This window comes from Heterocephalus glaber, unplaced genomic scaffold, assembly GCF_053883595.1.
Source record: "Heterocephalus glaber isolate CG9 unplaced genomic scaffold, H.glaber_assembly_v1.0 deba00001613, whole genome shotgun sequence".
NCBI lineage: Eukaryota > Metazoa > Chordata > Mammalia > Rodentia > Bathyergidae > Heterocephalus > Heterocephalus glaber.
This window is the reverse complement of record NW_028258384.1, coordinates 16,430,382-16,442,765: the sequence shown is the minus strand read 5'-3', so window position 1 is coordinate 16,442,765 and position 12,384 is coordinate 16,430,382. Positions and strand designations below refer to the sequence as shown.

The 12,384-nt window shown below is 37.8% G+C and overlaps 1 long non-coding RNA gene and 1 pseudogene across 1 annotated transcript in view; one reads left to right on the top strand and one right to left on the bottom strand.

Moving 5' to 3' along the window:
* LOC147822503 (uncharacterized) overlaps positions 1 to 12,384 on the bottom strand; it is a 532,973-nt gene that overhangs the window by 96,048 nt on the left and 424,541 nt on the right. The gene's annotated exons all lie outside the window — the stretch shown is intronic.
* Positions 9,913 to 10,440, top strand: LOC101715473 (ras-related C3 botulinum toxin substrate 1 pseudogene; annotated as a pseudogene).

The following is a 12,384-nucleotide window of genomic DNA, read 5'->3' as shown; positions in this document are numbered from 1 at the left end:
AAAAAACAGGATTTCACCTGCCAAAGATTAAAACTAGACCCCTATCTTACACAAAGCACTAAACTAAAATCAAAGTGGATTAGAGATCTAAATATTAAAACAGAAACACTAAACTTGCTGGAAGGTAAATTAGGTAGAACTCTCAAAGACATTGGCATGGGAAAAGATTTTATGAACAAATTCTCAGTACCACGGGAGCATGCACAATGAATGAACAACTGGTAGCTCATCTTATAAAAAAGCTTCTGCACTGCAAGAGAAACCACAAACAGAGCTAAGAGATAACCTACTATGTGGGAAAAATTTTTTCCAGATGTTCCTCAGACAAAGTTCTTCTATCAAGAATATATAAAGAACTGAAAAAAAAGGTCCCCAAATATAAAAACCTGATTCAAAAATGGGCATCAGAAATGAACAGACATTTCTCAGAAAAACAATTGAAAGTAGCAAATAAATATATGAAAAAATGTTCAACATCACTGTTCAACTGAGAGATGCAAGTGAAAACAACACTTAGATTCAACTTCACCCCAGAAAAAATGGCTCCTATCAAGAAATCAACCAATAACAAATGTTGGCAGGGCTGTGGAGAGTAAGGAACCCTTCTGCATTGTTGGTGGGAGTGCAGCAGTCCACTGTGCAGCAACCACTGTGGAAATCAATATGGAGATACCTCAAAATTTAGGATTAGAGATCTCATTTGACCCAGCTATCCCTCTGCGGGATTTCTTTCCAAAAGAATTAAAAGAATCATACCACAGTGATATATGTTCACCCATGTTTATTGGGGCACAGTTTGTAATTGCTAAAACTTGGAAACAGCCCAATTGCCCATCAACTGGAGACTGGATAAAGAAGATGTCGTTTTTCTATAAAATGGAATACTATTCAGCCATAAAGAATGATAAACTAGAGATATTTATAGTTTAATGGATGCACTTTAAGGTAATACTCAAATTAAATAAATAGGACACACATGTAAACACTGAATAGTTTCTCTGGTGTGAAAAACTAAAAGTGTAAATAAGGTTCAAATGGCATAATTGATAATGTGAAATAACAAGAAAAGGTCTAAAGGAGTTGGGGAAGTGGGAAGGGTAGCAGAAAGGAAAGAAGGGAAAAGAAAAAACATGAGAAAAGAAAAAAATGGAAAAAAAATCTCTGTAAATAGGGAACTGTGGAGGGGGTGAAGGGAGGGAAATGGGGAAAAAATAAGAACTGAGATATATCATGTAAATGTACAGGATTCCAATGATGAATGTAACTGTATTTTATACCTAAAATGTACCAATAAAATTAATAAAAGAAATTAAATTTGATCTGGTCTTATTCAGCCTCTTTGCTCATAATATGTTTGAAATATAAAATAGCACTGATACTTTGGAATGCATTTCATTATTTCCTTAAAATTCTACCTATAGAGTTACCACATGACCCAAACTATTCCTAAAAATATCTCTAAGTATATACCCAAGAGAAATATAAACATAATTTTCTATGTACAGGGATTTGTGCATGACTATTTATACCAGCATCATTCATAATAGCCAAAAGTAGAAAGAACCTGAATGACCATTTACTTATGAGTGGATGAGTAATAGTCCATATACCATAATAATGTGGCATATCCACACAATATCACTCTATTGTAAAAGAGAATGGAATACTGATAAATGCTCCAACACACATCAAGCTTAAAGCATGTTAAATGAAATGTGATCACATATTGTTTGCTTCTATTACATCAAATATCCAGAATAAGACTAGAGATAAAAGAAAGATTATTGATTGCCAGGACTTAGAGGTAGGCACAAAGAAATTTTTGAAGGGTGTCAAAAATGCAATAAAATTGGATCATGGTAATAGAAGCACAACTTATGTAAATCATTAAATTATATACTTAAAGTGGATGAATTTTAAAAGCAATGAAACTTCAATTAACCTGTGAAATAAATTACAATATTAATATTCAATCTAAGGGACCTTGTGCAAATGTAAATACAAAAGGTAAATTTTTTCAAATTGAAAAATTCAAATGAAAATCTTTAAATGAGTTAACCTTCAGAAGTTAAACCCCCATTTCAAGTTTCATATTTAAAACCTTCAATAGATATAATAATTATATACAGGAATTTTTTAGAATTGCCAAAAACTTTATGAAATTTTCACTACATTATAACCAAATTTCTAACATTTTTAGTTTGTGTACTACAAAAGATTAAGGGATTCCTCATTTGTATCACTTTTATCAATTCTATAAATTTTATTTCTCTCTTTACTTCCTAAGCCTTTTAATTATTTTCTAGAAATATTGTTAGCATCCTCAAAATATAAAGACTAGGACTGTCTTAGTAGAAACCAGTTCTGTTTATTATCCTTTATAAAATGGGCTTTTACTTTTATTTATAATGAAAAAACAGGCAATGACCTCAAGTTGCAGTTTCTGCGCACTTATATGTACAAAATGTATTCATCATTGCTTTTAATCCTGTTTTTGCATTTTTAATAATAGTAAACATAGCTGAGTCACAGAGAACACGCCAAATCAGCCGGCTGCAGACAGGCAGGTCTGTGCATGCCCTACCAAGATCCTGAGTCATGCCGAAGACACCGAATCACCCCGCTGCAGAAAGGCAGGTCTCCCCATGCCCTACCAAGGTCCTGAGTCACAGAGAAAATACTGAATCAGCCCACTGCAGACAGGCAGGTCTGTGCACACCCTACCAAGGTCCTGAGTCACACAGAACACTCCAAATCAGCCCGCTGCAGACAGGCAGCCACCTGGTTCCACACTATAAAGACGCAGAGGACACCAGACCACCAGACTAAGGTACTGAGTCTCACTGCTCCTGGCCCAGAGATAGGGGCTTCTGAGCCATTGTCCCACTGCTCCTGGTCCAGAGGAAGGGGCTTCCCAGTCACCATCCCTCCCACTGCTCCCAGCCCGGAGGAAAGGGCTTCTGGGCCACTTTCTGTCCCGCTGCTCCTAGCCCAGAGGAAGGGGCTTCTAGGCCACCATCCCTCCTACTGCTCCTGGCACAGAGGGAGGGGCTTCTGAGCCACCATCCCACTGCTCCTGGTCCAGAGGAAGGGGCTTCCCAGCCACCATCCCTCCTGCTGCTCCCAGCCCACAGGAAAGGGCTTTTGGGTCACCATCCCTACTGCTCCTCCTGGTCCCTGTCCCAATTCACCCACATCAGAGGAGGTAATCCATGCAGGCGCTAACAGCCCCTGCCCCAGTCGAAATGAGAAAACTTGTAAATAAGTCTCAAAACCAGACTTTCAGATTACCCACAGCAACCTCAAAGGGAAATAAGATGGAACACTCTGATACTCAACCACCTGGACCCACTGAATTGGCAACAAAAGGGGATCTGGAAAAAATGAAATCAGAAATAATTTCTCAGATAACAGAAGAGATTGTGCTCCTAGTGCAAGACATGATTAATAAATCTAGAGAGGAGCTGAGAAACATGATGGAATCCGGACATAGGAAACAAATGGAATCCATAAAACAGATGCAAATAGATTTCCAGGACATGAAAAACTCCATTGAAAGTCTACACAGCAGAATGAGCCAATGTGAGGACAGAATTTCAAATATAAAAGATAAGATTGCAATTAGTGACCAGAAAAAGAAAAATTGCTTCAAAATTATAAGGCAACATGAGAAATCAATCCAACAGCTGCTAGATGATGCAAAGAAGAATAATGTAAGACTGACTGGGCTCAATGAAGAAACAGGAGAAAGTGGAGATGACATAAAAAATCTCTTCACAGAAATAATGGCAGAAAACTTCCCAAGTAGGGGAAAAGAGCTTGATATACAGAGAAGTGAGGCATATAGGATTCCAAATAGCCTTGAGCCAAAAAAAATCTAAACATAGGCATATAATTGTTAAGATTCCAGAAACTCAACAGAAGAACAAAGTTCTCCAAGCAATCAGAGAAAAGAAATAAATCACATACAAAGGAAAGCCCATCAGAATCACAGCAGACTTCTCAACACAAACCATCAAGGCAAGAAGAGCTTGGAGTGACATATTCCAAGCCCTAAAAGAAAACAGCCTCCAACCCAGATTGATGTACCCTGCAAAACTATCTTTCAAAATTGATGGAGAAATAAGATACTTTCATGACAAAGAGCACCTTGGGAACTTTGTGAATACCAAACCAGCACTACAAAGAATTTTTCACAATATCCTAGGAACAGACACTGAGGATCACAACCCCAGGAAGCAAAGCAGAATGAACCCATCCGGCATGACAAGAAATTAAATGAAGCGGGGGAGCACCCAACAAAAAGAAAAAGTCATGGCAATTACAAGTCAATATGTTTCAGTTATAACCATCAATGTTAATGGTCTCAATTCACAAATCAAAAAAATAGACTGGCAGAATGGGTCAAGAAGCAAAATCCAACAATATGCTGCATACAAGAAACACACTTCATTCAAAAGGAAACTCATAGACTGAAAGTTAAAGGGTGGAAAACAATACTCCATGCGATGGGAACCTCAAAAAAAACCGGAGTAGCTATCCTCTTGGAAGATCAAGTAGATTTCAAACCAATACTGATCAAGAGAGTCGAAGAAGGACACTACAACCTTGTAAAGGGAAGAATCCAAGAGGAAGAGATGACAATAATAAATATCTATGCACCAAACACTAGTGCACCCAACTATATAAAACAAATACTAACAGACATGAAAAGTTATATATGCACTAATACAGTTGTAGTGGGGGACCTCAACACCCCATTGTCACAAATAGATAGATCATCTACACTAAAAATAAGTAATGAAATACTAGGACTCAATTGAACTCTTGAACAAATGAACTTAACAGATGTTTACAGAGTCTTCCACCACACAAAATCAGAATACACATTCTTCTCAGCTGCACATGGGTCATTCTCCAAAATAGACCACATACTCACATGGAGAACACGTTTAAGTAAGTGCAAAGGAATTGAAGTTATCCCCTGTATATTACCAGACCATAGTGCGATGAAATTGGAGATCCATAGCAAAAGATACTCAAAAAATTTCATAAACACGTGAAAATTAAACAACACACTTCTGGATAATCAATGGGTCACAGAGGAAATTAAAGAAGAAATCAGACAGTTCTTTCAATTAAATGACAATGACAATGCAGCATACCGGAATCTATGGGACACAATGAAAGCAGTCTTATGAGGGAAATTCATAGCAGTGAATATGCATATTAGGAAAACAGAATGAGCCCATTTAAACAACCTGATGCTGAACCTCAAGCATCTAGAAAAAGAAGAGCAGGACAACCCCAGAGCTCATACAAGGGATGAATTTATAAAGATGAGAGGAGAAATCAATGCAATGGAGACTAAGAGAATGATACAAAAAATCAATGAAGTCAAGAGTTGGTTCTTCAAAAGAATCAACAAAATTGACAAACCTTCAGTCAACCTTGTCAGAAAAAGGAAGGAAAAGGCCCAAATCCATGCAATTAGGAATGAAAAGGGTGAAATTGCAACAGACCCAGCAGAAATCCAGATGATCATCAATACCTACTTCCAGAACCTATACACCAATAAGATAGACAACATAGAAGAAATAGACAGATTCCTAGATACATATGAATTACCAAAGCTGAACAAAGAAGACCTAAAAATTCGGAACAACTCAATATCAACCAATGAAATTGAAAATGTAATTAAAAACTTATCAACTAAGAAAAGCCTGGGCACTGATTGGTTCACTGCTGAACTCTACAAGACATTTAGAGAGGAACTGCTGCCACTACTGTTTAAACTCTTTAGTGAAATTGAAAGGGAACCAATATTCCCAGATTCATTCCTGGAAGCAAGCATCACCTTGATCCCCAAAACAGAGAAACATCCAACTGAAAAACAGAACTATAGGCCAATCTCACTAACGAACATAGATGCAAAAATCCTTAATAAGATACTGGCAAACAGAATGCAGAAGATCATCAAGAAGATCATACACCCTCATCAAGTGGGATTCATCCCAGGGATACAGGAATGGTTCAACACATGCATATCAATCAATGTAATACACTATATCAATAGAGCCAAGGACAAAAAACATATGATTATCTCCATAGATGCAGAAAAAGCATTTGACAAAATCCAACATGCATTTATCATAAAAACCCTACAAAAAATTGGAATAAATGGTCTCTACCTCAAACTGATAAAAGCCATCTACGAAAAACCAACAGCCAATATCATACTAAATGGTCAAAAACTGAAATCCTTCACACTCAAATCAGGAACAAGACAAGGATGTCCACTATCACCACTCTTGCTCAATATAGTTCTGGAAACATTAGCCATGGCAATTAGACAAGAGAAGGAAATAAAAGAAATAAAGATAGATAATGAAGAAGTCAAATTGTCATTATTTGCAGAAGACATGATACTCTATATAGAAGACCCCAAGGACTCCACCAAAAGTCTTCTAGACTTAATAACCAAATTCAGTGAAGTAGCTGGTTACAAGGTCAACACACAAAAATCAATAGCTTTCCTCTACACCAATGACAGACTCACTGAGAGAGAAATAGGGCAAATAATTCCTTTCACAATAGCATCCAAAAAACTGAAATACCTAGGAATCTTCCTAACAAAAGAAATCAAAGAACTCTTCTCTGAAAACTATTGCACTCTGAAAAGAGAGATTGAAGATGATATCAGGAAACAGACAGACATCCCCTGCTCCTGGGTAGGAAGGATTAATATAGTGAAAATGTCCATACTTCCAAAACTGCTATATAGATTTAATGCAATTCCAATTGAGATCCCAGCAGCATACTTCATAGTTCTTGAGAAAACAATCCAAAAATTCATTTGGAACAAGAAGAGGCCCAGAATAGCAAATGCAATTCTAGGTAACAGAGACATGGCAGGGGGTATCACAATCCCCAACCTGCAACTCTACTACAAAGCTACTGTGACAAAAACAGCATGGTACTGGCAAAGAAACAGACTTGAGGACCAGTGGAACACATTAGAAGATGCAGAAACAATGCCAGACACACTCAGCCATCTCATCTTCGACAAAGGAGCCAAACACCCTCACTGGAGGAAAGATAGCCTCTTTAATAAATGGTGCTGGAAAAATTGGGCTTCAACTTGCCAAAGATTGAAACTTGACCCATATCTCTCACCATGCACTAAACTAAAGTCAAAATGGATTGAAGATCTGAATATTAAAATAGTAACTCTGAACCAGTTGGAACACAGGTTAGGTAGAACCCTTGAAGACATCGGTGTAGGAAACGATTTTATGAACAAAACCTCAGTTGCCCATGAACTAGCACAAACAATCAACAAGTGGGATCTCTTCTTATTAAAAGGCTTCTGCACAGCAAGAGAAACTACAAGCAGTGTGAAGAGACAACTCACAATGTGGGAAAAAATCTTCACCTCGTCTTCTTCAGACAAAGGTCTACTATCTCGAATCTATAAAGAACTTAAAAAGATCAGACCTCCCAAATTTAAAGACCCAATCCAAAAATGGGCATCTGAAATGAACAGACATTTCTCAGACAAAGAAGTAGAAATAGCAAATAAATACATGAAAAAATGTTCAACATCACTGGTCATTCGAGAGATACAAATGAAAACAATGCTGAGATTCCACTTCACTCCAGAAAGAATGGCTGCTATCATGAAATCAACCAATAACAAATGCTGGTGGGGCTGTGGGGAAAGAGAAACCCTGCTCCACTGCTGGTGGGAGTGTAGACTGGTGCAAGCACTGTGGAAATCAGTATGGAGATACCTCAAAGAACTAGGACTGGAAGTCCCATTTGACTCTGCTATTCCACTGCTGGGGATCTTCCCCAAAGAATTAAAAGAATCATAACCACAGTGATATATGTGCACCCATGTTCATAGCAGCACAGTTTGTAATAGCTAAAACTTGGAAACAGCCCAAATGCCCATCAACTGGAGACTGGATAAAGAAAATGTAGTTTTTTAATAAAATGGAGTACTATTGAGGCATAAAAAATGAGAAATTGGAGACATTTATAGCTAAGTGGATGCACATTGAGGCAATACTCTTAAGTGAAATAAATAGGACACACGTGTGTAAATATCAAATAGTTTCTCTGGTGTGAAAAACTGAAAGTGTAAATAAGGACTAAATGTATAATAGGTAATGTGAAATAGGAAGAAAAGGGGCAAAGGGGAAGGAAGTGGGAGGGCTAGGGGAAAGGATAGAAGGGAATGAGATTAATATGAGAAAATGGAAAAAGAGGAACAAAATCTTTGTAAATAGGGAGGAATGGAGGGGTTGAAGGGCGGGCTGGGCAAGGGTGAAAAATAAGAACCAAGATCGACTATGTAAAGCTGCAAATTTCCAATGATGAATGTCATTATATTGTATACCTAAAATGTACCAATGATTAGAATGAATAATCAATAATGTAAAATAGGAATAAAAAGTTCAAAGCGGTAGGGGTAGTGGGAGGGGCAGTGGAAAGGAAAGAAGGGAAAGGAAAAAATGCTGAGAAATGGAAGAAATGGAAATAAAGTCTTTGTAAATAGGGAAGGGTGTAGGGCATGAAGGGAGGGCCAGGAATGGGGAAAAAATAAGAACCAAGATGCATTATGTAAAGGTCCAATTCCCAATGAGAAATGTAATTGTGTTGTATACGTACAATGTACCAATAAAAGAATTTAATACAAAAAAAATAATAGTAAGCATAGGAATATATAGCTTATGTATTTTATAATTATAAAATGACTAACTTGAACTGAATAATGGTTTATAATCACCCCCTAAGCATAAGTGCTGCCTCTTATTCTATATTAAATTTTCAGGCTGATATACGAAAATAATTTGATTTTTAAAAGTTTACTAGAAACTCACTCTTCCTCTAGTGCTTCAATACTCTACACATACACTCAAAAATGCTGGTTCAATTTTATAGACTATAGATAGAAAGATATTAACCACCCATTTAATTGAACATTTTTATTTCTTTCATAGATAAACTGTTAAGCATTCCTCTCAAAATTTAATTCAACCTAAGAAGTTTAGTTCTCAGGAGAAATTTGTCTCAACTTCATATTTCATTAACCCAATTTCCCCAAGATATTTTGTATGGATCTTTAAAAATTTGAACATTAGTGGAGACTCAGGGCCAGCGCACTGGCCGGGGAAGGCTGGATGTGAGTGGAGTGGCCATTTCCTGTTTCTCTGCGGTTTTCCCCAGCTTTGGGTGGTGGCCGCTGCCCGGCTTCGGTTTCTAGTCTGCGGAGAGCCAGGCGGCATGGACAGCGGTCCAGGTGTAAGACCTAACTAACTCCATTTTAAAGTTTGACTCCATCTTAAATATAAGACAGTAAAGTGGCCTTGACATAAATTCCACTTCACTGAAGTCAACTATTCCCCTAGTCTCCTTTGTGCCCATAAACTAATGGTAAAATGTCCTTGCTGTGGGACAACAGAAAAAAAAAAGAGACACAGCTCCTAACTCAATCCTCTGTCTGCCCAGAAAACAGATGCCCATTATCTATAAAACATTCTGTCAATGTGCTGATTGTTCCTTTTTCCCATAAACTCTACATGTAGCCACCCCTGAACCCCCCATGCTTGCTTAATATCAACCAATCATGTAACTGCTAAATAGAACATCCCCAAACCTTTCAGTAGCCACAATAAAAACCCTGCTGATTTGAAATTCGGGGCTCTCAATCCTGATCCGCTGCGTTGGTGACAGTTGAGTGCCCCTGCTGGAGCTTGAATAAACAACCCTCGTGTGTTTACATCGGAATCGGCTCCTTGGTGGTCTTTGGGGACTTCGTGATCTGGGCACAACACAGGCACCCTACGCCCCACCCGCCCGCCGCTTCCTGAGCCCGCTGCTTTCACCCTAGTGCCAGGCCGCGGCCGAGATGCAAGCCATCAAGTGTGTGATGGTGGGAGATGGAGCTGTAGGTAAAATTTGCCTACTGATCAGTTATACAACCAATGCATTTCCCGGAGAATATATCCCCACTGTCTTTGACAACTATTCTGCCAATGTTATAGTAGATGGAAAACCAGTGAATCTGGGCTTATGGGATACAGCTGGACAAGAAGATTATAATAGATTATGTCCCCTCACCTATCCGCAAACAGATGTGTTCTTAATTTGCTTTTCTCTTGTGAGTCCTGCATCATTTGAAAATGTCCGTGCAAAGTGGTATCCAGAAGTGCGACACCATTGTCCCAACACTCCCATCATCTTAGTGGGAACAAAACGTGATCTTAGGGATGATAAAGACACAACTGAGAAACTGAAGGAGAAGAAGCTGACTCCCATCACCTGTCCGCAAGGCTTGGCCATGGCTAAGGAGATAGGTGCTGTAAAATACCTGGAGTGCTCAGCTCTCACCCAATGGGGCCTCAAGACAGTGTTTGATGAAGCTATCTGAGCAGTTCTCTGCCCACCTCCTGTCAAGAAGAGGAAGAGAAAATGCCTGCTGTTGTAAATGTCTGAGTCTAGTTCTTGGTCCTGTCCCTTGGAACCTTTGTACGCTTTGCTCAAAAAAATGGTGGAGCCTTCATACTCAATGCCAAGTTTTTGTTACAGATTAATTTTTCCATAAAACCATTTTGAACCAATCAGTAATTTTAAGGTTTTGTTTTAAATGTAAGAGTTCAAACTCACATCATATTAAAATTTAGCCCTAAAATGACAAGCCTTCTTAAAGCCTTATTTTTCAAAAGCCCCTATCCTTGCTCAGATTAAAAGTTGCCGAAATACCTTCTGAACTAAGTTGTGGTGTTGTGCTAAGAATACTAAACACTAAACTTGAAAGATCTTGTAAGAAGACTGCAGCTTCTGAAATCAGGAGGCGCAGATACTGTCCAAGTAGCTTTCAGATTGAGTGAAGCAGAACAGCCTCCTGAATGATATGTTGCTGTGTAATGCATCAGTAACTTCTCAGCCCATGTTCACTCCATAACTCTGTACTGTATGTCATAATGGGATGGGTATAACATCTCACTCTTTCGATCAGTCTTTTTGATATCATAGTGAGGGTTTTTTTTTTAATCAGTTTACTAGCTTTTGCTGAGACTTGGAACAGAACTCTCATTCCTGTGTTTGCTCTAATGAAGTATTCTGTTCTTAGTCATGGGTGTGATGGGTGGAGTGTGTGAAACATGATGAGATCAAAGGATGAAGACAGTATTTTGACAAAATATGAAGTGGAGATTAATTTACACTACATTGTACATGGAATAACTCAACTGAATAAAAAGTGTCACAGGTGAAGATTTTAAGGTTAATTTCTGTCAAGTGCAGTAGATGATGAAGAAAGGTTGGTATTATCAGTGTGTCTTAAGCTTTTTCTTTTTCCTACACTTGCCATCCTTCCCAAAATTGGGTGTTTAGTTCATCTTTGAACTGGTCATTCCCATGGTTGCTAACTTAGTAAGTGCTTTTCTAATAGAATCCCTTCTTAATGAGCAATATGCCTATTTGTACTATAAAATATTTCTGATAATGCATTAGAAGGTTTTTGGAGATTAGTAAAAGTGCATTCCTGTTTTCATGTTACTTTATTCAAAGCTAATTAAGTGCTTTCCTCAGTCTTCTAGTAACTAGGTGTAAAAAAATCACATGTTGCTACTTTATAGTTTTTTAAATATTTTAGATATTCTTAAAAATATGAACCTTCTTAACATCACTGTCTTGCCAGATTACTAACACTGTCACGTGACTAACACTGACTTGACCCTCTTTACGTCACCCACACAGACACACAATTCCTGTTGTGGCTTTGCCTAATGATGTTCCTTTGGGTTTGTGAGGTTCTGTAAACTGTGCTAGTGCTAATGATGTTCTATACAACTTAACTCACTGGCGAGGACACAATCTCAGACCTCTCAACCACTAGAACAAAGTTTTTAATTGACAGTTGGAGAATTGTGGAGTGTTTTTACATTGATCTTTTGCTAATGCAATTAACAGTATGTTTTGCATGTGTGACTTAATAAATCTTTGAATCATAAAAACGTTTGAACATAAGAGAATATTCTGATAAATTTAATATAATTATATTTATCCTCCATATAGCTCCTGCATTTAATATGTGAGCTACCATCTAATAACTTGGAAATGTGGCAGTCATCAAAAGCTGTTACACTTTACAGAGATGTGTGTTATTTTATTAAAGGAGGAAACATTCAATTCAGTGAACCATGTCAGTAATAATATTTTGCTTTCCAATGCACAGGTAAAAGGACAGGTATCTTCACGAAGATGCTGATGCCTTACAGGAATACATTATTATGTCAGCGTGTCCTTCATATAGCAGATGGTATGTGAAATCAGTTTCAGGAAAGAAGAGGCTTCTTTTTTAAATTAATTTTA